Source organism: Diplotaxodon limnothrissa, linkage group LG4 (assembly GCF_057381915.1).
Source record: "Diplotaxodon limnothrissa isolate DT_005_m linkage group LG4, D_limnothrissa_male_GT1.1, whole genome shotgun sequence".
Lineage (NCBI taxonomy): Eukaryota > Metazoa > Chordata > Actinopteri > Cichliformes > Cichlidae > Diplotaxodon > Diplotaxodon limnothrissa.
This window is the reverse complement of record NC_140599.1, coordinates 29374238-29393718: the sequence shown is the minus strand read 5'-3', so window position 1 is coordinate 29393718 and position 19481 is coordinate 29374238.

Sequence of the window (19481 nt, the reverse complement as noted above, 5' to 3'; positions counted from 1 at the left end):
CAACTGTTATAGTCTGAACCCTGAACTTTTAGAGTATCGGCAGGGTATTTCTGAAGCCATGAAAAGCCTGAAAAGTTCTGAGCTGTATCTCGTGATTCATCAGTCTCTAAACCAATAGCTACGAGTTGTTTCGAGCATGAATCCCCCCCCCCTCTCGCAGTATCAGCCCAGAATCGTTTCAACCATCAATCTCTTCCTTATTAGACTTGCAATATCTGCTCCATGGCCATGTCTTCTTGTTGCAGTTAGGGGAGGGTTTGGGATGCCGAGGACGGATGATAGAGAAATGTAGTGGAGTACCGGTATGGGCAGAGCAGGAAGAGATATGCATGACATTTAGACAGAGATACATGAGGAATGGTTGCGTCTGTCACTTTCTGCCCTCCTGTCTCCACCCGGTGGTCTCTGCCGCTTTGTCCATTAATGTCGGTGGCTCATAAAGAGTTCTGCGCGACCCTATGTTCAGGTCGTAAAAACCGAATTAAAATATTAAATCTGTCAAGCCCTGTCCTCGTAAATAACGCCATATATTACTGTGGCTGAGACATTTTATGAGGAGGAGAGGAGCAGGCCTATTTTGGGTTGGAGCTCAAAAGCTACTGCATCACTGCCCCCACCTGTGGACTCAGCTACAGTAATTATTCTCCGTGCAGAGTGATGGAAAGCAAAGAGGGAATCAATAGTGGGGACAAGGTTACGATGCAGATAGTGAGACTGAGGAACAAATAATAATCCAAAAACTTGCCATGACAAGTCCCTTATGCCCAGTTCACGGAAGATTTGTTTTTCAAAGTTGGTGACACATTTATCCACGTATGCATTACTATGTTTTCATTTTAAAAGGCATAATTTTTTGTAATGTTTACATACAACAATCAGCTGCGTTACTCTGGACATAGGTGTAATTTTCAAAGGCGATCCAGAGGACACCCTTCCATGGTTTAAGGTCTTTGGTTCCTTGTATCCATTCCTGGTGACCACCATAAACACAGATAAGGTAAGATGTTTAAAGTTAGAAATAAAATACTTTATTTCTTTTTATTTTTCTATAATTTTATGAATGTTTTTGATCAGTTTCATTGTTTATCTTCAATTCTACAAACCTAGAAGAACAATATATAAGTTATAATTACTTATATGGATTGTGCTCGGGGTAACAGCTGCAGTTTTCATCAAAGATATGTGCAGTTTATATTTCTGAATTTTCAGTCTCAGTAGGAAGAAAGTGTGTGTTGATTTGGTCCTTTCATTTAATTAAATGCATAAGTCTCCTTTCATTTTTAAACAATAAACCAAAAATAAACTTAGAAAACATTTTGCTTGCTGCAAGGGACATAAGACATAATAGCTGCAAGTTTGCTATTCCCAATGGACTTGGCACTATGTAGTTGAACTACACAAGATAAAGCACATGCTGGATTCCTAACATGCCTACTGTTCCACAGTGTCTCCATAAGATTTCACTTAAGCCTGATTTCTATCCACAGTTGACCTACCTCCCTTGGCAGTCTAGTCCTGTGGTCCCTGAGATCATATCCATTAGCATTAGCATGTGGAAGGGATGTTGGGATGGACTTCCACCTGCTACTGGGCAGCTGCTTCTACCCGCTCAGCTAATAGGCTGGCAGGTGGCCGGGACAACGCAAGTGTTTCTCAGCCAGGAAGAAGAAGAGTGAGGACATCAAGTCTCCCTGTATCCTGGATCAAAGATGAAAAGGCTTCTGCGGCATGAAAATAAGTCATGCACACACAGCCACAGACGCACACACACTCCAAGAAACAGCGCAAGCTGTAACACATACACGTGCACATCCATAAAGTTAAACGTCTTGCAGCATTTGCTCTGAACACACTGATCTAATATATTTTAGTTGTATGCATGCACACTCCCTCTCTTTGCTTTTTCAGCACACACATACACAAGCACAGGCTTTGAGCTTCGTAGAATAACCTTGGCACCAGCATGGTTCCTGCTCAGGCAGTCTGGTAGATAGATGGTTTTCAGCACAGGCTGGCACGGGCTTTTCATTAAGTTCATCACCATTCCAGAGGAACTGGCCATGAGTTTGGGATTTCTTCCCTTTTATTTCTTTCAAAATTACTCCTTGATTCTCCTGTACTGCACTTTACCTGTTCTTCTCTTTTTCTCTTTTAACAGCGGCCATCCATTTTCACTCGTCCCCTCTTCTCTCCTCTCCTCCTCCCTTCGCTTAATTAGGATGTGGGCGAGCTGGTTGTCGGTTGAGTAAGCTCAGTATCAGATGATTAATTGCTAGAGGGGGGTACAGCAGCCCAGGGGCAGTATGGCTGGGGGAACACAAGGTTACGCGATGGTGTAACCCCACTCCACTCTCCATCCCATTCTTTTCTTCCCTCTCTACCTTTATCTCTCTGTTTCAGCAACTCCTCTCTTTTTCTCCTCTCTTCATCTCTGTCTCATTTACCCTCTCATTCTCCCCTGACTCCTTGTATATCTGTTGTAAAACAAAATCTCCACATTTCTCTCTCTGACCTGCGTATGTTGTCAGTGAGTACCGGTCAGGGCTGCCTCAAAGTGGGAACATTGCTGCACATATGTGTGCTGTTAATTAAGATAAAAAGGCCAAAGACAGATGAACAGCACTGTAAACCAGCTGTTCATCACTGGAATCATCATTAATGGCATGCATTCATTAACAAGTCTGATTTTACGCATTTCATATGGTCGGATTGCTCAGCTGCACACCGTCTCCCTCTGTGATTTGTAGCAATTTTCGTCTGAAGTTTGCACTGGTCAGTGGTTGGCTGACCTTGGCTGCCAGCAGGTTGAATGTGTCAGACTGGGGGTATGATTAGTTTGCAGATAGTGGACCTTGTCTTCGGTTAGCTAGAGGGCAGAAAATCTATCATGTGATTGGTTGGTTGGCACAGTGGTCTGCAGTGACAACATCAAGCAGGAACTTAGTCTAGACCCTAAATTTAGATTAATGGAAGCGTAGCTGGGTAAGTTTGCAATTAATAGCAGTGACCTTCAGGAGCTATACGTATTACTAAAGTCTGAACAGAGCTGGACAACCCCCTGACCCGCACACACCTCTAACACTCTGTCACTGGGAATAGAGACCTCATCTATTTTCTCGGGGTTCCTTTATATTTACACTCGTTTGACTTCACTGCTTCTTGCAAAATATTGTTCGGCAGGTAGCGTGCATTTTGTTTATTATGCAGAGTCACAATATGCCCGCTCTTGTGTAGAGACAGCGGCCCACCTTGAACAAAGCATATTCCGGGACAAAATGCTGCTTCAGCTGTTTGCATGGAACTCATCTTCGACCATTTTCTCCGTCTCCATTCTCTCTGCTGTTTTCAGTTACATTCCACTTTTCTGACCCCTTTTTCTCATTTTCTTCCTCCCTCATTTCTCAGTATTTTCACTTTCTCTCCCTCCATTGCCTTATGTCGACTTTCTCTCGCTCCATCATATCGAGCTGTCCGTCAGTGTGGGGCCTCGTGTCTCTCGGTCTTTGATGGATGGGGAACACGTAGGAGGAGCAGCCTTCCTTAATAGACACGGCGGATTGAAACGCTGGGGAAGTAAATGTTAAGGGCCTCATAAAACATCCACTTTCCCGCCCTCGTCCTGTGCTGCCCTCCCCCACATCACCCAAACACCTCCCTCCCACAATCACCCTCCCCTTCCTCCGTAAATCTCCACCCACAGTCCACTGCTGCCTTATCAGTCCCTGGCAAATGTTAACAGTCTTAGGACTCGGATGCCTGTGTGTTTAGATGGATAGACATTTGGATTTGTGTATGTGTGCTCGCAATTGTAGTCATCTGCCTCAAAAGTGACCTGATTATTTCCTTCTGTGGAATACAAATAATGATAGAGGGACTCGCGAGAGAGCAGCACACCTTCAGCCCCAATCGGACATTTCTGCGAGCTGTACATCAGATTATGTGTCAGTTTTCTGCAGTGACATGTCACAATGTGTATACACAGTGACCATGGAAGCCCTTTGCCCCTGAACCCAGGTAACTGTCAGCTCTCTCTGTGTTCTAGAGATATAGGAAGAGGATTAAAAAGACACTGGTAAGGTTGATTTATTTCCTTACGCCCCAGGCAGAGACAAAAGAACCATGTTAAAGAGCCTTCATCAATAAGCCGGTGCTCAGGTTATCATGTTTGCAGGAGGCGAAGGTCGACTTTTAAAGGTATGGCTGCAGGGTGATAGCTGAACCACCAAATAACTCAATTCCCCACAAATTTGAAGGGTCAAGAGGAGTCAAGGACAGAGGCAGGGTGAGGATAGGTGGAAAGTGAATTTAGTGGGAGAGAAGAGGCTTGCTGTTTCATCTGGAGCACTGACCCTGCTCATAATTCCAATCGTCTGACTTGTTTGATCCAGCAAAAAAAAAAAAAAAAAAAATCCCACTGCGTGAAAGGAATTGTCTTACCCTTACATCTCTATCATGTGCTAGTGTGCACATCCATCTATCCATGTATCCACCTTTCTATCTATAAAATCTCACAGTAGAAAATATTGTGTGTATGTGTCTCAAAAGACACCATAATGCAGGAGGCATCCAGCGATGAATTAGAATCCCTTTGCCCATACAGCCTCAATAATTTAATTGTTTTTAAAAAGTTTCAGTTGTATACTACAGTCTTTAAGGTGAAGGTCATCATATTACAGGAATATAAGGCAAAAGACATCATCTCCCTGGTGCACTGTTGTTCCCCGATGGCAGTGTTTTCTAGCTAACGTCAACAATTGCACAGCAATCTCTTGCATCATAAAATCGTGAGCTACTCAGAAGATTTTAGGACTTGTGCACTGACTTGGTGTCAAAACATAATTTTGTTTTAAGTAGGGGTCTGAGAAGGTACAGGAGACATTGTTCTACAGGTAATGAGCAAAAAATATTTTTAGCAGCATTAAAAAGAACGAGGAAGTTAGTCAAAAATTTTACCCAGGAAGCAGCAGAGCACAAATAAAAATAAAATAATAATGAATGCCTTGTTTATTTCATCCAGAGGGCAAAAATAGGACTCTGCTTGTTTGTAACTGGATTCAGCCAGTGTTTGCTAGTTTCTGCACCGTGAGGTTAAGGTAATAATTTGTTTGCAACATATTGCAATGGCCCTAAGTGGACAAGGTTTGATTAATGGAGGTTTAAGTAAGGCTTGGAACATGAAAGTCTTATTTCTTTCTTTCTCATTTTAATTTAGCCGCTTTTACTTAAGTAAAGAATATAAATTATTCTCCCACCACTTTTAGATGATACCCACCAGAGAAGCTGTAAAGGTGCTGTCTAATTGTTGCTCTTTTTGACCAGCATTTCAGATGTTCTAGCACTATATATGAAATAATTAATCAACTGTGTGCTTTGATCCCCTTATAATTTGTTAAAATGTCAGACTGCGACTTACTGCATGACCGTCCATTGTCATTGAGAGGTCACGTTAAAGTCTAGTCTTCCAATTACCTTCCAAATCAAATCAAATCAAATCAAATCACTTTTTATTGTCACATCACATGTGCAGGCACACTGGCACAGCACATGCGAGTGAAATTCTTGTGTGCGAGCCCCACAAGCAACAGAGATGTGCAAACACAACAACACAAACGAGCAAAATACAAGAATGGCCAACCTGAAACTAATAAATATATGTACAATATATAATAGTGTATGCATTTCTGGATGTGTATACTAAATATTTTCCTACGTGTGTGTGTGTGTGTGTGTGTGTGTGTGTGTGTGTGTGTGTGTGTGTATACACATTTTTACAAATTAAATAGTAAGAAAATAAAATAAAATAATAATAATAATAATAATAATAATAAAATATATAAAATATACAGAGTTGAATATGTGCAAAACAAGTGGCATTTATATACAGTGTGGAGTGCATAATGTTGAAGTTCCAGTAGTGAAGCTGAGGTGTCTATGAGGTGTTCAGCAGTCTGATGGCCTGATGGAAAAAGCTGTCTCTCAGTCTGCTGGTACGGGACCGGATGCTGCAGAACCTCCTTCCTGATGGAAGCAGTCTGAACAGTTTATGGCTGGGGTGACTGGAGTCCTTGATGATCCTCCCCGCTTTCCTCAGGCACCGCTTCCTGTAGATGTCTTGGAGGGAGGGAAGCTCACCTCCAATTATCCGTTCAGAGCACCGCACTACTCGCTGGAGAGCTTTGCAGTTGTAGGCGGTGCTGTTGCCATACCAGGTGGTGATGCATCCAGTGAGGATGCTCTCAATGGCACAGCGATAGAAGGTCCTGAGGATGCGGGGGCTCATGCCGAATCTTTTCAGTCTCCTGAGAAAGAAGAGGCGCTGCTGCGCCTTCTTCACTGTTTTGTTTGTGTGTACTGACCACGTAAGATCCTCAGCCAGGTGTACGCCAAGGAACCGGAAGCTGCTCACTCTCTCCACAGCAGCGCCGTTGATGGTGATGGGGGTGTGTACTTCTCTGCACCTCCGGAAGTCCACTATCAACTCCTTTGTCTTTGCGACGTTGAGGGTGAGATGGTTGTCTTGACACCAGTGGGTCAGGGCGCTGACCTCCTCCCTGTAAGCCGTCTCATCACCGTTGGTGATAAGACCCACCACTGTAGTGTCGTCCGCAAACTTCACAATGATGTTGGAGCTGTTAGTGGCTGTGCAGTCGTAGGTGTAGAGTGAGTACAGGAGAGGGCTCAGTACACACCCCTGTGGAGCACCAGTGTTCAGTGTGATGGGGGATGAGGTGATGCTGCCCAGTCTGACCACCTGGCGTCTGTCAGACAGGAAGCTAAGGATCCAGCTGCAGAGGGAGCTGCTCAGTCCTAGATCCTGCAGTTTCCTGTCCAGCTTCGAGGGAACGATGGTATTGAATGCTGAGCTGTAATCTACAAACAGCATCCTCACATACGTGTCTCTCTTCTCCAGGTGTGACAGGGCAGTGTGTAGTGTCAGGGCTATGGCATCATCAGTGGACCTGTTGTGGCGGTATGCAAACTGTAGAGGGTCCAGTGAGTTGGGTAGTGCAGAGCAGATGAAGTCCCTGACCAGCTTCTCGAAGCATTTGCTTACGATGGGGGTCAGGGCTACAGGTCGCCAGTCGTTCAATGAGGAGATGGTGGAGGATTTGGGTACAGGGACGATGGTGGCCATTTTGAAGCAGGCTGGGACTACAGACAGAGAGAGGGAAAGGTTGAAGATGTGCGTGAACACTCCAGCCAGCTGAGCCGCGCATGACCTGAGGACGCGGCCGGGAATCCCGTCCGGACCAGTAGCTTTGCGTGCGTTCACCTTCCTGAAGCACTTCCGCACATCCTCCTCAGACACAGTGTGCGCACTGACGTCATCCGCGGTGCGCACACTGTCCGGTCTCATGGTGTTCGCTGTGTCGAATCTAGCGTAGAATACGTTTAGATCCTCACACAGAGAGGCCGTGGTCTGCGGTGTGCTGGTTTTCCCTCTAAAGTCCTGCAATGATTCCTGCAATGATCCTGCTCTTGCAGCTTTCTCTTTTTACTGAGTAGTAAATGGCAAAGCCCAGTCACCAATTTCACTTCATTCAGTGTAATAAAATGAGGTCTTTGCAGCAAAAAAAGTTTTTTTTCCAGATACTTTCCAGAGGCTTTAGGACCAGACTTTTTGGTTTTGTAGGGGAAAAAATGCTGTTATAGGATTTTTTGCTATTTCTGTAAGGAAAACTCTTGAGGTGAAACTACTGTTAGTACATCTTGTTTCTGGTGAGGAGCCTCATTGTTTTAACATGCCTGTATATGCCAGTTAAAATGGCTCCTGCTTTTTGCAGGAGGACATGCTGTTGTTAGGAAGAGGTGATAGGCAAAACTGTTTAAACAGAGTTCCTCTTTTCTAAACAAGAGGACACATGGTCATATATTAAACAGAAAAGGAGGCAAATGAAGACTGATTAAGTGCTGTGTGTTGTCTGCAGCTGAATATGCACGTCATTGGGTTTGTGATGAACTGAGCTGATATTGAATTATCATTATTTAAAAACAAATCTGTAGAAAAACAGAAAATCACCTGTTAATTTTCTGCCAGGACATTGTTTTTTACGTAAATTCACAGACTTTTTCATAAATGGTAAAATGGAAAATTCTGTTTATATTACCATTTACAGGCACTTCTCACACGGTAATGTAACTCATTGAATATACTTCTTTATATTCTTACTCATACATTTCAATGCAATTAAAACCTAATACACCCTTTACTCAAAAATTCTTAAATTTAAAATAATCTGTGCTTAGTTATGTTAAATATCCTTTTATTCTATCCTCTTCGACTCAGAAACTACACTAAAATATAATGACAGCATCCATCTCATCATGAAATGACTACACAGCTAATACATGAGCAACATAACTCAAAAACTTTAAAATCTGAGCATTTTTGTTTTCCTTGAAGTCAGTTTGTCCTTATGTAAATGTGTTCATATACATGCATTCAAGTGGCTCCAGAGTGTTTTCTTCAAACAGGATACCTAACAAAGAAATGTAACAATATTTGCACATTTAACAATATCCAGAGTACGTTTAAGCTAGAGGTGTGGTTGTTTTGCCTCAGCCAGATTGTCTGTTCATTCCATGATATTGTATTCACATGTAGTCAGTTATGGCCAAACACTCACTTTTGATTACCAAACTCACTTCATCAATGGATCCGAGCGAACAGTTGTTCTACATTAACACTGTAGTGTCTCTACCTTACCATATAAAGTGCCTCGAGACAAGATTTATTGACTGTTAAGTGGTGCTATATGAATTGCACCCGTGTCCAAAAATCCTCAGCGGTGACCACGCTTAAATGTACTAGTTCAAAATTCTCAGTGCACATCTTTTCTCCGCTGTGCTCAAGATGCTCTCAGCTGTTAAACTTTAGGGAGGGGAGAAAGGTTTGACATATTTCACGACCATAAAATGTTTGAGAAGTCTCCTAAAACAAGGTCACGGTTATTTCCCAAGCAAAAACCTCGACTTGTGTAACAAACTCTAAATCACAACGAATAAGACAGTGATAACACAAGACTAAGTGACACCTGGGGATAGGGGAAGAGCAAGCACAAAGTGAGACACTGTGTGTTTGTACATGTGTGCACACGTGTTCTTGGTACCTCTCTTCATGTACCAGTGCGATGAAGTCCTGAATGCAGCCTGCAGTCTGAATGTTCAGTGCATCAAGTTCAAAGAAAAACTTTTTTTGCTCCTCCATCTCAACTGTTGAACCCGGTCAGGATTTATTCCGAGGAAAAAAGAAGAACAAAATGAAATTTTAATATGTTTTTTTGTTGCTGTTGTTTACTTTGAAGCTAAAAATAAAAAATACAAATTTAATGGATTTGAACACGTTAGCATTCAAAGCTAGCAAGAAAGAACAGTTTTGCTTTTGATCAGATCAGCTGTGGATTATCATTATTCATTTTCCTATAATACAAAGAGTTAGATACACATAACAGCATTCAGTTGCAATATAAGCAGTTTTCTTATTAAAGTACCACACCTACCTTGAAAAACTTCAATCAATAACAACATCAAACTCACCTTGTTTTTGAAGAGAAGGTGATCAGGCTTCATCTCCTGAGACCAGCTGCACTGGATCATCACCAGCTTGTATTTTTATCCTTTTTCACTCATTGCAGTCTAGAAAACCAAATTGTGTGATCACAGGTGAAGTAAGGGATATTTTTCCAGTGCAGGGCGTAGAGTGCTTATTTTGGTGATAGCTAGTGATACACTTTTCAAATAATCTCTAATGTCGTGAATGTTGAAAAAAGCTTATATTATACTTTAATAAAGATATAGTTATGAGGCAGCACGGTGGCACGGTGGTTAGCACTGTTGCCGCACAGCAAGAAGGTCCTGAGTTCAATTCCATCATCAGGCCGGGATCTTTCTGTGTGGAGTTTGCATGTTCTCCCCGTGTTTGCGTGGGTTCCCTCTGGGTACTCCGGCTTCCTCCCACAGTCCAAAGACATGCAGCTTGTGGGGATAGGTTAATTGGATAATCCAAATTGCCACTAGGTGTGAATGTGCAAGTGAATGTGAGTGCGAATGGTTGTCTGTCCCTGTGTGTTGGCCCTGCGACAGACTGGCGACCTGTCCAGGGTGTACCCTGCCTCTCGCCCTATGACAGCCGGGATAGGCTCCAGTGCCCGCGACCCTGAAAAGGATAAGCGGAAGCGAATGGATGGATGGATGGATGGATGGATAGTTATGATTTAATCACATTAGCTCAACAGTTTCACAAAAATATGCCACATACTTGAAATAACCTGCTCAGCATTACATAAATTACATTTTCAACAAATGCTAGAGCGAAGACACAGTTACATGGAAAATGTCTGCAAACATTGACTCAAAAATTTGTACTTGCAAAAACATGGACATAATGATAAATATGCAGAGGTGAAACTAAACTTTCAATAATCTCACCAGTGTGGTCTGTTAACCAGCAGATTAGTCTATGCTGGTAAGCTAGCTAGTGGACTTTAGCAACCCAAATCAGAGGCTAAAGTTAGCAATTGTTAGCATCAGCCAGGAGTGGACGTTGGATAGACGTGCAGATCATGTCTACATTGGGTCCGCCGGTCCACGACCAATTCTAAACATCTATATGATGTCCAAACTATTTGGACGTCATGCAGAGCAGACATCACGTGTTAAGTTATTGATTTATTCAGTAAATGTGGGTTTTGTTTTGGGTTGGTTTTTCTCGTTATTTTACATGTTCCTGTTTTTTTTAACTGGTTTATTAATTTCAGTGAATTAACTTATTTGTTTGTGACCAGATTAAAACTGCCATTTATTAAACTGTGTTGAAATAATAAAAATCCATGTTAAAATGAAAACTAATAAGTATTTTGAAAAAAAAATTGAAAAAAGGAGAAGTGTTTAATAAGCTTAAATGAGCATTTGCATTTTATACTGTTCATTTTTACAAGTTTCCTGTTTTATTGTAAAGAGTTTTGTAAGAGGAAGTGAATGCGGTTGTGACTGGTAGCAGGACTGAGAGAAGTTGCAACAAAAAGTACGAAAAGTTTGTGTGTATGTATGAACTGGACTGTCCGTTCGGCAGTCTTTATTGATGTGCATATTTTGCAAACTGTGTCTATAATGTCTATAATAAGTTGACGTTTGACATTGAAAACACATCCACAATTGCCACATGTTAGCCCGTGAATGACATATAAAACATGTCACTCTGATGTCACTTTGCGCAGTGATACTGGAGTTAGTAACTTTGCCTGAAACCCTTTTAAAGTCCAAAGTAGAGGTAACTAAAACATAAGTGCTGTTAGAGTCTTAAAATTCCTGTCTATATATCGGTAGAACCATGAGGTTTTCACTGACTTTAGCTCATTTGCTAGCTAGCAGTTACAGCTGTGTAAAACCCAGAGAGAAGCAGAAAGCTACATTTTGGATTTGTGAATACTGACCTGTCTACTGGATTACAAAATATCATATCATAGCAAAAAATAATTTTGGTATTCAGTAAAAAATAAGTCATATTAAACCTAAATAATGATTATTTTTCAAATGATTTTGCATAATATTCCTGACTTTTGTGCTTAGAGGAGACACCAGTTAACAAATAAATTAACATTTCTTTCTAAGTAGTCAAAGGAGCTTGCAAAGAAAAGCGTCTGGACTTCTTTAAGTTGCTTGAAGACGTTTCACCTCTCATCCGAGAAGCTTCTTCAGTTCTAAGGTCAAATGGTGGAGAGTCCCAGATTTAAACCCAGTGGGAGTATCCCCTCAAAGAGGGACAAAAGGACCCCCTGATGATCCTCTAATCACCTGAGCCAAGGTGTGAAGATGGGTGTGGGTCCCAATCAGCCAGAGTTTCGGGTGAGTTCATTGTGAAACCTGGCCCCACCTTATCATGCGATTTCCTGATATCAGATGGCCCAGGATGTGAGTGGGCGTTAAGGCGTCTGGGGAGGGAACTCAAAACTGGATTATAGATGGCAGAGAGTTGGTGTCGTAAACCACCGCCTCTGTTCAAAGATGGTCGCTCACAGTGGACATAGATGGCTTCTTTCACTCCTCTTTCAAACCATCTGTCCTCTCTGTCCAAAATGTGAACATTGGCATCCTCGAAAGAGTGACCTTTATCCTTAAGATGCAGATGGACTGCTGAGTCTTGTCCTGTGGAGGTGGCTCTTCTATGTTGTGCCATGCGCTTGTGAAGTGGCTGTTTGGTCTCTCCAATGTAGAGGTCTGGGCATTCCTCGCTACACTGTACAGCATACACCACATTGTTAAGTTTGTGTTTTGGAGTTTTGTCTTTCGGGTGAACCAGTTTTTGTCTGAGTGTGTTGCTGGGTCTAAAATGCACCGGGATGTCGTGCTTGGAGAAAACTCTCCTGAGTTTTTCTGATAAACCGGCTACATAGGGGATGACAATGTTGTTGCATCTGTCTTTCTTATCCTACCTCGCTGGTGTCTGATCTTCTTTTCTGTGCCTCTTTGCTGACTTTATAAACACCCAGTTAGGATAACCGCATGTTTTAAGAGCTTCCTTTACATGTGTGTGTTCCTTCTTTTTTCCTTCAGGCTTAGAGGGAACATGTTCTGCCCGGTGGTGTAGGGTCCTAATTACTCCAAGTTTGTGTTCCAGAGGGTGATGGGAGTCAAAGAGGAGGTACTGGTCCGTGTGTGGGCTTCCGGTAAACTTCGATGTTGAGGTTGCCATTCTCTTCAATGTCCAAAACATCAAAGTTTACCGGAAGCCCACACACGGACCAGTACCTCCTCTTTGACTTCTTTTGGAAAACATTCTTATAATAAAATAAACTATGAGCTTTAATTTACCACAGAAATATGAAGGCGGTTTCTCGAGCTCCAGAGTAAAATCCAAATGAACCCTGTCAGTGTGATGGCTGCCCTCGCTGGTACTTTTCCCTCCTTGCTCACACAAAGCGTTGCAGAAGTTAATTAATAACTAATACGGAAAATTCCTTCACATTTATACATTGTACTGTATTTTTACTGTTTTTTTTTACACTGTTACCATGACAAGCCTGAGAAGGGAAATTACTTTGTATGTGTGTCTGCATGTGTATATGTGTGTGCGCGGGGGGAGGGGGGGTGGGTAGATAACGAGAAGCTTCATGGCCCCTAACTATGTGTTTGACTTATCAAACAACAGCCCTGCAGTACAAAGGGCTAGACTGTCAGCAGAAACACACCCGCAGATATCTGAGTGTGGCTGTGTGTGTGTGTTGAGGCTACTTGATAACTTAGGAGCAGTGGATGGAGCTCTAGGGAGATGAAGCATTGCAAGGAGGAAAGGACTGAAGATGTGTTAGGAAATCTAGAAGCAGTAACACAACAAAACGGAAAAAAAAAATCCATCAAACTACAGTTTTTGAAGGACAGTTTCTGAATGAGTCTCATCACTTCAGCCCCTGGGCTGGGCCTCTGTCTTGCTTCAGCAGGAAAGCTCCTCCCTCTGAGATCTGGATGCCTGTGGTTGAAGGTTATGAAGGAAGAAAAATAATGGACGGGAGGACAGCAGGCTGGCAAGAGACAGTGATGGAGAGGTGGAAAGCTAACCTTTAATAACTCTTGTTTTATGTCTCCCTCCTTTTTCCTTCTCACGGTTTTCACCTGATATCGAGCCGGTAGTTGAACACCCCTTTTCTCTCCTCTGAAGACTTTGGCATAAACACTTCTCAGTTACATGAAAAGAGGAGAAACTGTAGCATTTCACACCTCCTTCGCTGCCTCACAGTTCACTCGAACACACACACGCACACAGACAGATGCTGGCGCACTCCCCGTCAAAAGCACGTGCGCATGCACGACCGCACATCCACACCTGATCGTCTTCTAAGGGAGTGAATAATTACTTTGCCAAAGGGCACAGCTGTGATCCCTGGCTGGTATTTAAAGCATTGTCACTGAATTTAAATCATCCCTCCTCTCTAACGCTTCCTTCAGTTAAGTGGAAGTGTCCTCTTCTCAGGCTAATACAGAGATCATGGCCCTAATGTCTTCCTCGTGGCCTTCAGCTAATACCGCCACATTGCATGACACAGATGCACAGCTTGCATTTCCGTGTTGACATCGACGTGTGAAGCTATCTGCTGTCGCCCACCGCAACCCAAACTTCTGTGTTATTGTGTTACACAATGCAATCAAGTGTAAAAACCTGAGCTTTGATTATTGCATTTCCAGCTTAAAGCCTTATTTTCTTTGCATAATAATGATTTATAGATAAAACATATTTTTCAAGGGAAAATAAGGAGTGCTGACTCGATGGAGGTGTGTGTGAAATTTTGCCCTTCTAATTAGTTTATTCAGTTATTCTTTCCTCCTCCCACCATGTTGTAGCCTTAGGCCATCTGTGCTTTTTTCGCAACAAGCTTTCACATTCTCAACTACCCCCCTGCTGTTTCCTCAACCCCTTCACTACACTATAATTTTCCAGCCTCTTCTTTGGCCTCTGTTGAGCGTGTTTGCCCTGCATTGTATGTCCAGTCCTGTGTAGATTTACACTGAATTGCAGATGGGGAGCTGTAGTTCTCCCTCATGAAAGGAGCTTGGGGTGTTGAGTGGCTGATCTTGTATTTGTCCTTGTCTGATGTACCCTGTCTCCCATGATGCTCAGACTTGGTCTACCCGCTTGTCCACTCTACCTGGGGTTACATGATTGGCATAGCAGTGCACAGAGACTATTAGGATGCTGGGGCATGAAACTGCTTTATGTGAATGCGTGTGTGTGTGTGTGTTCCTTAGCATAAAAGGAGTGCGTGTGTACATTTGCATTTTACATTTCTGCCCGTAGTAAAAGCATGACCATGACCACCCCAGCATGCAGTCCAGAATGTCAAAGAACATCAAGTGCATTTAAATTCAGCAAGTGCAGCGAGGTAATACATGATGATAAATTGCATCTGGATGGAGTTGGTATCCAGGTAACAAAAGCTCTAATCAGTTTCTATAAGATCTGCAGTTGTGGTCTCCAACATGATGTAAGACAAGATTACAGGCACTCAAATGGTGGGCGAGAGTGTTCATACAGAATTTAAGACATGGTCTTTTTTAAAATGAAACATATTTACAACCCTTGCATGTTTTTTTCATCAGATTAGTTTTTTCTTGGGGTGAAAAAACCATCAAGTCCATTTGATATTAAAAGAGATCCTGGGGGAAATAAAGACATTAAAATTATTTTAAAAAATATTAAAATTCAACCAATGCGATATTCTGAGAAAATTAGTCTCATTCTACCATTTACAGACTGATGTGAGTGTTGCCAAGGAGAGAACACATTAGTAACAGACGACTGATAAAATCAGAACCATCAGTAGTACTCTGGTTTTGTGTATCAGCATGCGTGTGTACTAATCTAATCCCTGTTGATAATTTCAAAGTGTGAAGAAATGAGCGCGTCCTGCCTGAGTTTCGGCTCAGTCAACACTGTTAGTAAGGGATGATGTCGTAAGGTGCAATATCCACTAGCAGAGTGGATATTATTACACTTATACTACACTTTGTGATGTAACCGGTCATGAAGTAAAATGACTCATAATTGTTACTCCACAGGATAAAATTGCAGACCTGATAGTCTTGTTATTCAAAACAAAGTGTGCCGTTCCCCGTTGTCTTCATTCCTGGTCTCTTGTTTCATATTTTGTCTGGGTTTTTTCTTTCCCCCCAGACACACGTTTTCATAACTCAAGGTTATTTTCTGGATGTCTATTTATCATTTTAAGCTTTGCACGCCTTCTCCCACCTCCCTGTGCCGCGACTAGTTATTTTCTCAATTGACTATCGTCCAGTTTCTCATTACTCATGCTCAAATGCCCTTTCCTCTTTGAGAAGCAATACTCTTGATGTTTTTTTCTCTTTAGACAACTAAAATATCTGTACTTGTTCTAAAATTTTGATATGTATTATCAGTGACTGTTGCCTGAATTTTCCATCCCGTATATGTCCGTGCACATCCTGCCGCATATGTGTCCATGTGCTTGTTTGGCCCGGTATTCTGCTCAAAGTTTTAAAATTAACCTCAATTGCTGCTTTCTTCTAAAATAAGGTTGCTATTCTTTTCTATCCACATTGACTTATTTGCTTCCCTTTCATTCTTTCTGGCAAGGTTATCCTGAGGCACACAGCTCTTTCATGGGAACATAGAGGTGAGGAGGGAATGGGGTGGAGGGCCTGGCTTTGCCGCTAGCCATGCCTTAATCGATTGTGTTTAAAGGGATGTTGTGAGCCGAATATTTGAGCCTGTCTCCTCATTAACAGTTCTCTGGGATTTAATTAAGAAGTAGAATGAATGTAACGTCAGTTGTATTTTAAAATGAAAGAGCAGTGCGAAGACGCACAACAAAGAAATTGAGAGCGAAAGTTACGAGAAGGGGGAAAACGAAAGAGGAGGCTAATTAGGGGATGAAGTTATGTTCATGCATCACTCCAGTTGAAATATTTCCTTGGTCTCTCTCAACCCCATTTTCCTCCTTACTCTCTTTTCCTCTTCCTCTTTCTCTCTCTGCATATAAATCTGCAAGAGCGCTTGGCAAAATTCTTTGTCACATCTTTTCTTTGCCTTTGGCACACAGTATGGGTATGCAAATACAAGAAAATAGAGACTTCAGCATTGTTGACACACTCTTCCTACACACAGAGTACAACCAGATATTAATGCCGGAGCCTGTTTCTCTACAACTGAATTGGCTCAAGTACTTCTGTGTACTTTATTGATTTTTAAAATGTTGAAAACCACATTAAATTCCATCATTTCATCCATACAGTATATCATCCACATGACAAAACCATGAGCAACAAAAAGGTAAAACAGACAACCTTCACTTCATGACCCACATTTAAATACAACTTTATTCAGATCTGAGGACTCTTATTCTTTATATATATATATATGTATATATATATATTTATTTAGTTATTTATCCATTTATTTATATGTATATTTATTTTTTTGACAGTCTGAATTTGTTACTAATGTTTGTCGTGTGGATCAGTGTTGTCTTGCAGTCTCTAAGGCCAAAAAATCCACATCTGTTGGCACCAGGTGGGTCAACAATAAGGCTGCTGCCACCAACAACACCGTCCCATAGCGACATGACTTTCTCTTCAGCTTTGCCAAGCAGCCTTTCTTTATCTCGCCCCGGAGAGGCGGAGAGGGTGGAGTCTCTGTGAGGGTATTGCTGTAGATGTCAGAGGATCGGTAAGGAGCAGAGTGAGGAGCTTCTTCTTAGTGGGTAGCCCAACATGTGTCCTTGATATTTTCTATAATGGTACAGTGTTGAGGGCTCATGTTGACCAGTTTGATTCCTTCATATATGAGTATCCAACTTCTCTCCAGATGCCCTGCGGGACACGAGGAGAGGAATATCAAGGTTACTGGGCCGTATCTGTGATGGGCACTACAATGGCGTGCTCTCGAAGAGATTTCACATCCTCACATTCCAGGGGTTTATGTAAGAACTCTGCTTTGAACAGCAGAGAAGAAAATACTTAAACCAGCACATCTTAAGACTGTGTGTGCGCACGCATTTGTTTGATGGGATATAACTATAGAGAGAAACAGATAGAGGGGAGACAGGAGTTCTCGCTGCCGATGTTCACTTGGCTCGACACTAAGCTCGCAGAGATTAGCCAGCTCAGCTCAGCACAGTGTGCTGGAGGGCAGGCAGGGCAGTAGTGAGGAACTACCCGCAGCAGGGTTCAACTTCAGGATAAGGGAGGGTACAGAGGCTGAAGCCAGTCAGCCAGGTCACACGTGGGGAGTAGACAACAGCATGAAGACGGCGGGGCACATGGCTGAGTAACATGCGGGTGTCTGGAGAGGAGAGGGGCAGAGAGAGCTGGTGGGTGAGGAAATGGATGAACAGAGCAGAAGGCAGTGGTTCTTTCATGCTGCTGGATGTACTTTAAACTGGTGAAACTTCCTCCAGTCAAGGAAAAGGACTTTAAGACAACAAGTATACTTTCAGACAAGTATCAGGTCTATAGTTTGAGTTGTTGTCAAACCTGTTTTGAATGTTCCACTGGGATTCTGTGAATGCTTTCCAAAAAAAAGAAGAAGAAGATGCTCAGACTGTAACTGTGATGTGGCTGAATCAAAATCTGCCTCTGCTTGCTTTCACATAGTTGGAACTCTGATTGATTGAGCCTCTTTAGGGAACTCCCTTCAGTGATTGTTGATTGTGAAACGTATGGAATAAGAGGCACAGCAGACAGATAAGTGTGCTGTCAACAAGCAGGGCATCCAAGCATTTATGAAATATGTGCTTAGATAAAACAATAACATGCAGAAGGAGACAGAGGTTTGACTCAGACAGATGAACACCATTTATAATGGCTGCGGGTGGTGTAGCTATCTGTCACCTGCAGACATGCTTGTGCACAGCTGACATTTGCTCCGGGCCACAGGTTGAGTGTTGCATATAGAGAAGAATCACCCCACTCTAAACTAAAAATCCAGCTCTGACGTGCAGATGTACAGCTCGTTGTTACTATCTTTAGCTGACGAATTTTTTTTTTTAACCTCCTACTCTTGCTCTCCAAGCTCATAAAGCGCAGCCAGAGCGATGCATTTATGTCTGGCCTTATGCTACCCCCCACAGGAGGACGGCTTCATGGTGACTTTACTGCTGCTTGGGTCCACTTGCGAGATTGCTGTGCAGTTGCAGTCACACGTGTGTGTGCACAGATCTGGCTACATCACTGATGTCACAGCACATTAGCATCAAACTGGTTATCTTATATCACTGTTTAATGACTCTTCACACCTGTCTTGTGACTGTTCATCGTTAATGAACCAAGAAGGCATTGTGTCCTCATAAACAGGACAGTGGTAACCTCTCAGCACACAACATGTCACCCTATTTAATTCATAGCTCCATTGTGGCTGCTCTCCACTGATATTGTTTGTGAGAGTAACATGAGATGGGCCAGCCAGTGGCCATTTATCTTAATGAGAGCAGTTAATTCTGGGCTGAGCTTTGGCTGCTGCCGCCATACAAAAACACAGCAATCCCTTTGAACGTCCTCTTATCCTCCTACCCGCTGACTTGATTTTCAGGAATACATTTTGCCCTCTCATTGAAACCATAATTAGTTCTAAAGGAGATTAAATTACATGTAATTATTATGATAATATTTTCATTTATTCAAGATAACGGGCTGACTTTAGTGAACACAGTATTTGTCGTGAGAGAGCAATCTCCCTCACACAGTCAAAGTTATCAAGGCGTGAAATCAGGAATCCTGACGGCAACAAAATGTAATCTTTTTCATACAGAGGGGACAATAGAAGGCGCTGCATACTCTACTTCTCCTTCTCCACTTTAATTAAAAGAGCACACCGAATCTCCCCGTCTTTCACTCCCCTACCTTCTCTCTTAAGAGTGAAGGGCCAATTTTATCACTATGCAGAATCTAGTTATTTTCCTCACACTGAACTTGTCTTAAGCCCCAGTCCTGAATCTTTAATGAGCAATTTCTTTTTT